Source organism: Larimichthys crocea, chromosome XVI (assembly GCF_000972845.2).
Source record: "Larimichthys crocea isolate SSNF chromosome XVI, L_crocea_2.0, whole genome shotgun sequence".
NCBI classification, from domain to species: Eukaryota; Metazoa; Chordata; class Actinopteri; family Sciaenidae; genus Larimichthys; species Larimichthys crocea.
Window position 1 is genome coordinate 17,588,229 of NC_040026.1, and position 12,982 is coordinate 17,601,210.

The 12,982-nt window shown below is 45.2% G+C and overlaps 1 protein-coding gene and 1 long non-coding RNA gene across 29 annotated transcripts in view; both read left to right on the top strand.

The window, feature by feature from the left end:
- The window catches only part of tcf7l2 (transcription factor 7 like 2), an 88,791-nt gene that overhangs the window by 40,316 nt on the left and 35,493 nt on the right, over positions 1-12,982 (top strand). The gene's annotated exons all lie outside the window — the stretch shown is intronic.
- On the top strand, positions 1,600-8,904 carry LOC113747884 (uncharacterized). The gene is made up of 2 exons (XR_003463966.1): positions 1,600-5,379; positions 5,559-8,904. It is a non-coding gene; the product is annotated as an uncharacterized LOC113747884 (long non-coding RNA).

A 12,982-nucleotide genomic window follows, 5' to 3' on the forward strand; every position in this document is an offset into this window, starting at 1 on the left:
AGGAGGAGGAGGAGGAGGCTGGATGAGGCGGATTTGGCACAGTGATGGAATGAGATTTTGAGTGAGAGGTGCTGGTAGGGGAAGGTGTGGAGGGAAGAGAGAGAGAGAGAGAGAGAGGGGGGTGGTTGTGACCATACGGAGGCAGGCTGGAGTAAGGCGATCCGTGACCTCGTTTTTTTTTTTTTTCCCTTCCCAGCAGCACTATGAGCCACAAAGAGGAGGGGAACTACGTAGAGAAAAAAAAAAGGAGGAGGTGGAGGGGGGTCAGCAAACACTTTTTAAACTCAACGTTACACCTCGACTCAGCTGTCAACTCGGGAAGCCTCCTAAATAAAGCATAACTCGGGTCGTTTGCGGTGGAGACAAACTCCTGACACATGATTCTGTTGTCGTGCGTTGCTAACACACATCCATCTGCGGGAGCGTTGATTTGTTTTCGCTGAGAAGTCCCTCTTGGCTCGCTGTTCTCACTTGCAGAATTGTGCAGGATTAAACACAATGTTATTACTCTCGCTAACCCTCTTTTGTTATTCCTCAGAAAATGTCTCGCTCCTTTTTCCAGGAAGTTTGGATGTGAACTTTTGAGAACAGGGTTGAAGTGATTAAGTGAATATATCCCAAGGGTGGCCTGCAGAATTTAGAGTCGTTTTTGGCTCTCGAGTGTTATGACACCGACACATGCGCGCGCATACCGTAGGTACATGTGCGCCATGAAAAATCACTGCCCTCTGCTTAGGGTTGAAAACACAACTAGTCATTGCTTGCAGTTCGTTCAGACTGACAGCCTTGAAGTGAAGTGAGAAAACTTTCACTTTTTAGAGGAGCATGCAATGCATGTGTGTGTGTGTGTGTGTGTGTGTGTGTATTTGAGCCGACCAATCACAACAAAGAAAAGTCTCTATGTAGGAAGCTGTCAGTTTACTACAACCAGAATAAAAAAAATATAGAAAATAGTGGAAGAGAAGCCTGAAGGGCTTTTTGTCTGATCTTTTCTGTCTTTAAGCAGTGCTCGTTTCGAGTCGCTGTTCAACCTCAAGGACTCGGACACACATGTATTGTTCACGGCAGCCGGACTTAAGGGGAACTAGTGACCCGGGTTCACGAAATAGTAGGTGAATAAATGCACCCCAGAAAAGTGAAGAGCGCTGAGGATGGACTGAATTCAGTTGGAAACGTTTGACACTTGGAGCCTAAATATTTATACCCTTTATCATTGCTGATACCCATAACTTGTGGGCTACCAGAACAGTGCTGGGCTAAAGTAAGTAAGTAAATAAGACATTACTATTAAAAAAAAACAAAAAACATAACCACAAAGCAATCATATCAAGGCATTTCAAGGACGCACCAAACAAGTTATTGGTGCGTCCTTGATTATAAGTTCACTATAAAGAGATCACTATGTGGCCTCATGAATCTCTCTGGTTTTGTAATGACTTAACCACAATTACTATGGCGACTGCATACATATGTTACAAGCGGCTTGTGATTGAGAGTGATGGCGACAGCTTTGTGGAAAGGGAGAGGAGAAGAAGAAGAAGAAGGGGACTAGTGTTTGGGGGGGGGGGGGTGGAAGATGAGGGCTGGTGGGAGGGGGGGAATATGAAGCCCGCCAAATTCCCCAAAGAACAATTTACAGTTATGGATGAGTACACTGTCACAGTCAAATTTGAACTCCGTGGATGTGTGTGTTGAAGACAGTGGAATGCTGAGTGATTCCAGAGAGCACTTAAGCTGCCTTGAATTCGGTTTTCTGTTCCCACCCGCGTTCTAACAGGAGAGGGGCTTTTCTTTGGAGTTTGCAAGGGGGTAAACACTGGGTATCTGCTTTCTGAGTCATTTAGCATCGTCCTCTGTCACCTTCCTCATATATTCTAAACAGTGTTTTCAGGTTTTGTCGGGCCAGCCTGAACGAGACTAACCCCCCAATTTATTTGATTTTGTTCCTCTTGGCAGTTCCGCTGAAGACCTATCTGAACTTTTCATGGATTTGTTTGGCTGTGGTTTTGATGTGCGTGTTGTTATTTTTTTTTTTTTCTTCTTCTTCTTCTTCTTCTCCGTCTTCCAAGTCTGTGTAGTCGACGGTGCCTGAGTGCCAGGCCCTGCTTTTGTCTCGGGCCCAGAGAAGGAATTTGATGTGAGACTTATTTTCCTACCGAGTCAGTTTCTTTGAGCATATTTCTCCCGCTTCTGTTTTTTTTTTTTTTCTCTCTCTCTTGTTTTGTTTTTGTTTTGTTTTTTCTAATAGTCCTGGAAGTTTGGGACACTTCTTTTGAGGCAGGTGACGCTGCGATTTGACTGCTCTCGCATACCTGTGCAGGTGTGCACACGCTTGTTGTATTTATTTAACCGGTCTCTCTTTCTCTCTAAAAAAAAAAAAAGTACTTTAATTGAGAGGCCTGTTAAAACGTCACTGAAATCAGTCAGGCGAAAGCAGGAGGGAAGTGTGATGGGGGTGAAAAGGAGACCTGGATTCCATTAGATTAAGGAGGATCATCATAGTAGAGGTTTTTGGATGAAGGGAGAGACGGCTCAATCCTGACGGCTGTTTTTCACGAGAGGAAGTCTAAACTAACATGTCAGACCACTTTTTCTCATCAGCAGGATGTGCTATAGACGCCCAGCGTCGGCCAGACATCGCTTTTTTGCGAAAGATGCAGAGAATTGCATGCTGGGAAAATAATAAACAAGCCTGTCACCAAAGTTGGGAAGAATCCTTAGTGCAGCGTTACTGTCAAGAAGAAGCTTCCATTTCATACATTATTAACATTACCTAAACGCATTATTTGTGTATTTATTCATTCATTTGTCTTGTTAACATCCTCCTGGAGTAAGATAAACAGCACGACCAGACTGGCTGTGTGACAGTTGTGTTGAGAGATTTGAATAAAAAGCCCGGCAGCGTGATTGGAGCGAGACAGGAGCCGATTCTATGGACACCAGACTTCCTCTCCAGGCTCATTAAGGGACAGTAAGGCGATGATGTCGAATCGGCGCGCACTTTACCGGCCTGCCTTTTTCTTTGAACAGCATCGCCCTCTTATCTGCAACATGCTCTGTTCCTCCATAACAAGACGCTCCCACTCCTATGCACACAACACACACGCTCTGTCTGTCTCTGCCTCCACGCGCGCACACACACACACACATTGTGCCTGCATACACACTCTTCATACTTATTTAGTTTGTGTAGACAGAAAACTCTTAAGTATGTGGCTTGTCCACAGAATTTTGGCAGCTTTTGTTGTATTTTCTCCTACGCTATCGAAAAAGCCTGGTACTTGTTTTTTTTTTTTGTTCTTTTTTTCTGCACAGACATCACAAATGGATATTTTAATTGGAACTTTTGGCACTGTCTCCATCTTGTGTTGGAATGGCAGACAAGTGAGTGGCTGGCGAGGCCGGGGCCGGGCTGATTGGTGTGTAGCGAGGCGTGCCTAAATCAACTGGCAGCATGAATAGCTCGCTTGATTCTCACTGGCATTCACTGGAATCCATGGTAGTCTTTTTTAAAACAAGATTCTTTCTTTTGGGAAAAAAAAAAAAGAAGTCTGGAATAACCAACAAGGGACAGAGAATACCTCCTGCTTCCTTGAAGCATGACTCCCCTTTTGTTTTGGTGGTGCAATTTACCCGCCTTTATGCCAACTCACTTTTTTGGTGCTTTTGTCATGTCAGGATAAAACGGCTAACCTATGTTATGTTGCTGTATTCCAGCCAAAGATTCATTCATTCACTGCACAACTTCATATTGAGGTTTTTGAAATGTTAATGTGCTCACGGTAATGGAAATAATCACGTTACCGTAATGATTTATCATTGCACTCTTGATGTTTTTATTCCACTAACTCAAAGCGGAGTGGTAAGCCTGTTGGGATTAGTGAAGAGTAACTGAAAATAAAAACTGATGGTATCAGCCCTGAAGATGATTTAAAATATCTGCTTTTTGAAGTGACATTCAGTCTTCAGACTGTGTGACTCCTGTTATGCACGACTGTGTTTGTCTGAAGCTGCTCGGAGAAATAGTGATGTCATACTAAGATTTCTGTGCACCGACCATCAAGTTCAAGCATGAGGACTGAGGCAAAAAGAGAGCTGATCAAATGTGATTAAATGCAATGTAACATAGTTAGAAACCTGGATAAATCCTCAACACGGTCAATTTTATTTCTTCTTTTATACATTTTTTATATAAAGGCTCTACCACTGTCATTTCTGTGCCAGAAATTGGAGCAGTTTTCCAAATTTTGTCAGAGATTAAACCCGCACATGGTACCACTGTGTAATTCATTCATGTACCTTTTTAGGAATTCGCTCCAGCGAAAGCTCACTCTGGCTCCACTGCAGCAGCTTAATGCAAACCACATGCTTGAGCCGCCCATCTGCATAAGTACACACCTGTTTAAACTGTGGACAGTCTTTTACCTCTAAACTGTAAATTCAGGCACACTCACACCAGAGGCAAAGCAGCTGCACAGCCGGGTCAGGTTGGAGTCATTGTAATCCTCCTCGACATAATATAGTCCTTGTGTTTGGCTGGGTTTGTGTGTGTGTGTGTGTGTGAGGAGGGAGCAGGAGAAAGAATGGGAGAAAGATATCGTGTGTGTGTGTGTGCAGGCTGGGTTGTGTGATCTGTATACTCTGTGCTTGCAAATAAGTGTTTTTGTGTATGTGTGTGTGTGTGTGTGGTAGTGGGCCTTTCTCTCCTGGCTGGTAGTCAGTGCTGTGTAATTACCTGGCTGTCTGCCACCGAGCCCCACTGGAGCAGAGACAGAAGTGGAGCTGTGTCTTACACAACGTAACACAGCAGCCCATCTGAACCACTGGCCCAGAGTTTGTTCAGCTTGGGGTCTGGACACAATATGGGGTCTCTTGAGACGCAAGCAGGGTCAGGGAAGATTTCTACAGACTGATGAGTCAAGATGTATATATTTAGATGCATTCTACAAAAGTGCATCCTCACTTCTGTAGAATTCATTTGGAGCTACATTCATAAAAAAATAAACCAGACTTAAAATCACATATGATCTCGTTGCTTGGATCATGATCATTTTGGAAAAAAGTTACGACAAATAATTATATCCATGCCACACATGAATATGATTTAAAAGTCTTAAGTTTGAGATACCAAGAAAATTGAATGAATTGCATAATTAATTAATTAATGGGTAATTTTGTCTAACTGATTTATAGACGAGTGATTACTGAAGTAAATACAGGGCCACAGGCCAGAAAATATTGTGAAATGCTGCACGGCTGCCACAGGGCAGAAAAGTCTTAACTGACAGACATAGACGGAAACAGGGCCAGCCAATCAGAAGCCAGGAGAAGCCACAAGACAGATTTACAGCGCTGGCATAAAAGAACATCTCTCAACTGGTATGTAACTTCTCATTGCTTCACTAGTCACCGGGGAACTGCTATCTGCTCTAACACTGAGGTGCACCCATCATCTGTTAAAGGCCAGATCCGAGGTGCAAAAGCGAGCACATGGCACACGAGCTGTACGAGTGTCAGCCTGCTCTGCTCCCGCCATTTTAATTGTTATATCTCCTCAGCCTTGATATGAGCAAAAAGGGAAGGCCTCGGCAGAACCTGGCACATCAAAGGCTACCTCCCCTAGTCTTACAAGTTGCCTGTCTCTTTGGAGGAGCCCGGGCTTCGGAGAGAGCCAGAAAAGGGGATTGGAGAGGCGCTGTGGATTCCCGGCTGGAATGAGTTTGATGGGCTAATTGTAGCCCCCAGTGGACACAGGCACTCATCACAGAGGGCCGGCTGAGAGCGGGGAGCAGAAAGTGTGGGTGAGGAGCAGCAGTGTGGCTGGAAAACACTCCTGCTAGCTTTGCCCTTCATCTCTGGATATCTGCACATGGCTCTCCGGTGCCTTTGATTTCAGTATCCTGTCCTGACTATATGGATGTCAGAAATATTCCCGACATATATCACTCTTTTTCTCAGCCGTTCCCATCATTAATATCGTTGCACATTTCAGTTTTTTCTTGGCTCTGCAAACCTGGCAACTCCCATGAGTAGTCCTGCCTATCTTTGTGTTTTCCCACAAGCCTGCATTTTTTCTTCTTCTTTTTTTTTTTTTTTGATGGAGCTGTAGGCCCTATCTGCTCACGTTGACATCCTCCATCAAAATAAACACCTTCTCCAGGCGATTGAAGCACATTAATGATGCAGGCACATCGGCGAGCATTGTTAGGAGTGCATGTTGGTCACTACATTTAATAAGCTTTCTTGACCGCGCAGAGGTCGAACTGGAACACGGCGCATAACCAAACGAATGTAATGCACGGACTAATCCCCGTGCCTCACTACCAACAACGTTACTAACCCGGCTCCACTGTAGTGTTGATCAAAAACAAAAAAATCTCTCCGCAGCTTTGAACAGTTCTCTTTTTTTTCCCCATCTGCATCAAAAAGAAATCAATAGCTGAAACTTTTGAGCGCATGTATCAGTTTCCCCTCACCACGCTCCCTATACCACTGCCAGTTTGGCAGTTGCACATTATGCCACAAGAGTAAAAGACAGTTAAAAGGAGGAATGGCACAAGAAGATGACACCGGCAAGGAAGTGGCTTGTGTTGGGTAGAGGGGGCCTTGGTTTGGTAGAAAAATCAATGGGAGGGAACACTTCCATACACGGAAATGGCACAATGGGAGGGAGAGGAGAGAGTAAAGATTTTATTTTTATTTTTTTACTGAAAAATGATGCATTTGTTTTACCAAGGGAGAGAAAAAGCAAAGACGATGAGAGGGAGAGGCAGAGAGAGAGAGAGAGAAAACACTCTTCTGAACATCTTTGAAAAAAGCAAGTTCTTTGGTGAGGTTGAGTTGTGTGGTTAAGGTTTGTTTTATCCAACTGTGCGGAAGCGTGTGTAGCTGTCTTTCAGGTCTCTTTTTAGTTGAAGCGCAGAAAGACTACTCATGGCATGTTCAAGGGCACTCGGTGGACACGGATGCCCTGCAGGAGGCGGAATTATGAATACAACATGAGTAAACAGACACCTACATATACTATTAAAATAGTAAGCTTAGTAATTGGCAAGAGACCATCCTAAGTAGTAATTTGAGCTGGTCCGTAGCAGTGCAACCTTACTCTTCTGAGGGTCATTGATAAAGACTTGTGAAAAATCAGCTCTAATTTGCCTGATAGTGGAATCATTTGCACATTGGCAGTAATGTATTCCTGTGTGCATTCCTCCAATACAAGCCTTTTAGTATTCAGTTTAGTGATAAAGGATTTTTTTACACAGCAGCTGTGAACAAAGAATACAATAGCGCACAAACTCGAAACACAATTCCGAGCCTGAGCCTTGAATGGCATTCAGACTTCAGTGTGACTGAGCGAACCCATTCAGTAGGAGTACGCGGCGGTTGGAAAAGATGGTATCAAGTTGCCTGCAGATGGAGGTCAGTGTGACTGGCACAGTTGGCACCTTGGCACAGCGGCAGTGTGCTGCAGCACTCAGCTCCGCAAAAAAGGATGCGTCGACTGAAGGAGGGGACTTGGGGGGAGCGTTTTTTCTCACTTTTTATTGTGTGCGCTTCCTGTTTTGAAAGCCATTAAGGAGCAAATTTCCTCACAGCGAGAGAGGAGATGAAAAGGGCCCCGTCTTTTGAAACATGTCCAAGCGCAAATGTGAAAAAGAGGGGGAATGATAGCTATCTGTAAACATCTCTGTCGAGGGGTCGACGGAAAAGGAATTGTGAAGGGAATGATACATTCATTTGCGTTCTCTCTCTCTCTCTCTCTCTTTTTTTTTTTTTTTTTTTTTTGATTTGCTGATGAAAGAGATGCTGCAGTTTTTTGTTCCGAGCCAGCTGTATTGCTCTATTCACAACCACACTAATATATCAGGGCAGGCTCACATAACTACACAGCCACCACCCCTTATCCCCCTTTCCGAAAATGCTTTGTGACATCTGCATCCACACATGTCTGCATTCACTGTAGCCGGCGAGTATTTATAGACGGGTCGGTTTTGTCATCTATTGATCCCTTCAGGTTCTCTGATCACAAAACTGCACTTTTAAGTAGCTTTTTATACGCTATCATAAAGGCGATCTCTATGTATTTGAACTGAGAGCACCCGAGGTTACCTGCAGAAGCCGACCTGGTTACGATGATCAGCCTCTTAAGTCCAGCACTGGTACCATCAGTTAGCCATTTAACTGCCACAGCTGTCATTTCTGTTTAGTTGGCATACAGTATATTTACAGCAGTTTCCTCTCAGCGGTGCTCAGTTTCTCAAGAGTAGCAGTAGCTCGGTGCTGCAGACTCTCCTCCTCCTCCTCCTCCCTCTCCTCTTCCTCCTCCCTCTTCTACCCCTCACTGCCCCCGAGCCTGGCCAGTCTGTGCCTCTTAATAAAACTGACAGGCTCTAATTGGGCTTAATTGCACCCTTCGGGCGTCGTCAAAAGGAGTGTTGCTAAACAAACTGCAGGGTCTGCAAGCAGGCCAGCCAGTCTACGGCACAGCGCGTTGGCCGCCGAGCTCGTGCCTGCATGCATGTGTTACGAATCGCCATCGATATGTGTGCGTTAAGAGCGTGCATGAGTAAGCATGGAGTGTAACTGCGTGGGTGTACGTGCATCGAGGTTTGTGGCGAACCCATTCATTCCTCACCGTGAGCCAACAGAACAAGAGCTCACAAGTCTGAGAATCTTGTGCATTCAAGCAGGCAGCATCACCTGACTGTGAATCTCTCAGCGCTCTCTCTGACGCTAAATCGACACAGACAGTAAAACAAGAGTACGTCTGTGTCTTTGAGGAAGTGTCTACAACTCCAGGTGTCAGAAAAGCCTTTTAAAATCCCCACTATTATGAAAAACCCCTACCAAACAAATCCCCGCCTTGCTTTTTCAGCGGTATAAGCAAAAAAAAAAAAAAAAAAAGATGAAGTAGTGCTCTACATCCCAGTAGCACCACCTCCTGGTTAACAGGACAGGGGCGACCGTGATGCTGACTCCCATTCGAACGTGGTCTAATTCAGAGAGGTGGGGCAGGCGCTCGCCACATGGGCCTTTGCTGGGTCACTGAGCACAATCGATGGAGAGCTCCAGATGCGATTGAGTCATTGAAATGGCAAAGCCAAACCTGTGTGTGTGTGTGTGTGTGTGTGTGTGTGTGTGTGTGTGTGTGTGTGTGAGATGGAAACTATGAGACGGTGGTGACCCCTAAAGCTGCGACCCGCAAGGAAAAAGGAGAGATAATCACATTGAGCACAGCACTGTGATAAAATTCTTCTGGCCATTTGTTCTCCCCTCTTTCTACCCTTTGAGCTATTTACTCATTACAGCCTTTCACAGCCTGTTAGTCTTCCCGAGAAAGTTTGGGTCTTCCAGTTTGTTTTTTTGAAGACGTACAGCTTGATACGAAAAATTGCCACAACCAGGACGGTTTCCATTGTGTGCGGCGTGTGAGAACGTTACGCCAGGGAAAGACGCGGGGAGCGAGGCATCCACAGTGTTTTTGTTCAGAGCTTAAAAGTCATGTAATGATGCAGTGGCTGAGCTGGAGGCCCCATAAAGACTGGAAGGGCCTCATTTCAGTGGCCTGCTGCTGCTCCAGTGCCTGACAAGCTGACTCTGTCACCCTTTTCTTTTAGGAAAAGGAGGCAAAGCACATAATTAAGATATACAGCCCAGGATGGACTGAATATATAGACTGAAAATATAGAGGAGCAGACCAGTCGGCCTCAATCACAGCCTGTGGTTTAGTGTTTGGCTGCAGACGGTGCCCAGACCTGTACAGTGTGGGTGTGTGTGTATTCTAGTGTGTGTGTGTGTGTGTGTGTGTCTGTCAGCAGTCTGAGCAGCATGCTATAAAAGGCTGGTGAGTCGAGCCATAGCCTCTCTGTGTGTCGGGGTCACAGCGAGCCAAACTGTTTGTGCGTGTTTGTGAACACGTACACACACTCTTTGTGGGAATTGTATGTATTCATTTGTCTGTGTGTGTGTGTGTGTGTGTGTGTGTGTGAAGGACGCTCCCTGACCCAAAGTTCCTTCCCCATTACATCTCTCCGTATTCATCCCTGTAGTAATATATAATCCTGCTGTCTGGGGCAATAGTGTGTATCTGAGAGGACACATCCTCCTGCTCCTTGACTTTACGCCCAGCGTCCACACACACACACACACACACACACACACACACATACACACTTTGCTGCTCACGCCTCAGTTGTTTCAGTGCTTTGTCACTCTCTAATGATAACTATCCATCAATGGTAGGGGCGTTGCTCTTGGAAATGAAGATGGATTGAATTAGTGTTGAGTGCTCTGACCGCTGCATTGCGGTGGCAACCCGTAATTACACTGTCAGGACCATTGAACCCCCCTCAACGAGACGTTGAACTTAACACATTTGCACCAGTGTTGATTACAAGGTCTTTTAGTCTGGGCAGATTCACATCATGTAGTTCCTAATAGCAAGTGAAAGGGCCAGTCATTTGCGGAGGATTAGTGTATCGCGGCGTGCACACAGCGGTTCCCTCCGCGTTTGAATCGACGGCAGCGATCGAGCGGCCGCTGCTGCAAATTCACGCTCATTGTTGGCGGAATAAAAACAATAGCAAAAAGCTTCATGTGGTGTCATTGTCCCATTATGAACAAATGCACAATTTGGCCGGTAATTAGCTTTCAGGTATCTTTGGAAAACACTGCTGCATTTATAGTCGCAGGCAAAAGGGCGTTCATGAGAATTCTGAATGGGAGGTGACATTGTGGCGCTGGTCTTTGAAGAAACACAAACACAGATAGCGTTTACGGTTGACATGGGCGGTGGAGGCAAGTAAAACAAGCACAAACAACCACCCCGCCCTCCATCACCCCGTTCCCTGTGTCTCCCTCCCCTCCCACTCCTCTGTGGGAAATGAAAATTGGGCTGAAGTGTTTGTTATTAAACACGTCCGGGGGAAACTCCAGGAAATGGACTTCATTTCATATCGAGGCACATGACTCAGAAGGATCTTAGCGAACCAATTAACCTCACCTCAGCTCATTAAAAACTCTCCTTTCATGGCCAGAAGCAGCGACTCATCCGCTAACACGGGACATGAAAGAACAAATTTGTCCATCCAAAACTCTTAAAAGTAATTGGAAAGGTAGATACGAAGGGCCAGTAATCTAGTGACACAGCCTAACTCGAGTGAAGTGAAAATAGAGGTGATTATTGAGAACGGGGCGGACGAGCAGGGGGGGAGAAAGGATCCATCGCGCAGACGATCTCGTATAACTCCGGATGCGCTATCAGCTCTTGAAGGGCATGCGATAGTTCTTAAAAGTTACCCATCAGGAGTAAGACAATTTCACTCAAGGTCACCACATGGTTGAGGGGGCATCCTGAGTGCAGCAGCAGCAGCAGCAGCAGCTGGAAATGCAGAAACATCTTCACACAACAGAGGTCAGTTCACTCAGCGCCTAAATCTACAACATGGCTGACATAATTACTGAGTGCATTTTTGCAGTTAAATCAAATGTTTTTGTTCTCAGGCGACCCAATGAAGGGTGTTAAATAGTAGTTAGAGTGATAGAGGAATTTGGAAAATAGCCTCCTCTGGAATTTGAACAAACTCGCAAATTTTATTTTTATTACCACAAGAGGGTGGGATGTGTGCGATGGTGTCTTCCTGCTTTGGTTGTTTTCATAAGCTGAGCTCGACACGTTCCATTGTCGCGCGGGGTTTTCTCTTTCAGTCTCATTGAAAGTCCATTTGTGTCACCCAACAAGAACATTAACATTAGCCATAAGTTATAAGGATTACGGCGCGGTAATTGCATGCGTGCACCGCGAGTATTTTCCTGCACATAAAACATTATTTTCAGGCCTTTGTTGAAACTATCTAATGGGTTAATGGCATTGAGAGGAACCATTCAGCTCTTTCAACGCCAGCGTGTGTGTCGTCTCCATGGTGCATTCGCTAGTGCGGGCGTGTTTGTGTGTGTGTGTGTGTGTGTGTGTGTGTGTGCGCGCGTTTTGGCTCACACTGTGCACACTCATCAAGCCACATGCAAACAACCAATCTCTGTCATCTGCATCAAAATAATTACAGAGAGATAAACACACCATTTGACCATTTTCACAGTGATCTAATCTGAAGCCGGGCTGTGAAAGCGCACGGGGGGAGATGATCAAATCCCTGCTTAATGGAACTGATCACTACTGTGTGTTCGTCATTCAGCCGACAGCCGCGCTACAGATGCATCTCCTCGTCTTTCTCAGCGTTCAGCCAGAACAAAAAAACGAAACAAAAAACGTTTAGTATTAATTTAGATTTTCACGTTGTGACCCATTTTTCTTGGCTGTATATACCATGTGAGATAATAATAAATAAAAAAAAAGAAGCGCAGGCCTTTTGTGTTGAGGTCGGGGTGGCGATGAACTAGGAGTGTATTGGTTACAGCCCTATTGCTCCACGCGTTTTCCATCTCCCTTTAGCTTGAAGGCAAACGGCATCCGAAATCTGATTAGCCTCCATTATAAAGAGTGATATTTTCATCCCGCCGGTTCTCGGCACTGCGTCAGAGGATTTGGTCGCTTTAATGCCGGGAAAAGCCTGCTCTTTTGACAGATAGTAGATATTCCCAACATCACTTGTTTGGACATTTCTGTCTTTTGTGACATGGAATAAAAGACGGGCAAGAAAATAAAAAGCAACTAAATAATGTCAAAAGATCAGAAATCAATGGGCCGGAGGAACGTGATCCGCACGGCTCCGTATGCGACCGACCCTCTCCCCCCTCGCATTACGAGTGCCACTAAAGTTGCTTTTGTTCACCCCCTCGGAGATGTAACTCAAGCATGAGGAAGCCGTCTGACAATGTTTGGATATCGGCAAAAAATAGCCTTTTACTTAAAGGTTACTGGCCAAGGTTTATTGAGTTACATGTTCATCAGTGATGGGAGGCAGAAGAGTTGAGCCATGAGAGAGCTTCATTAATGTGTAGGTTTCCATTTCACATTTTGATGTAA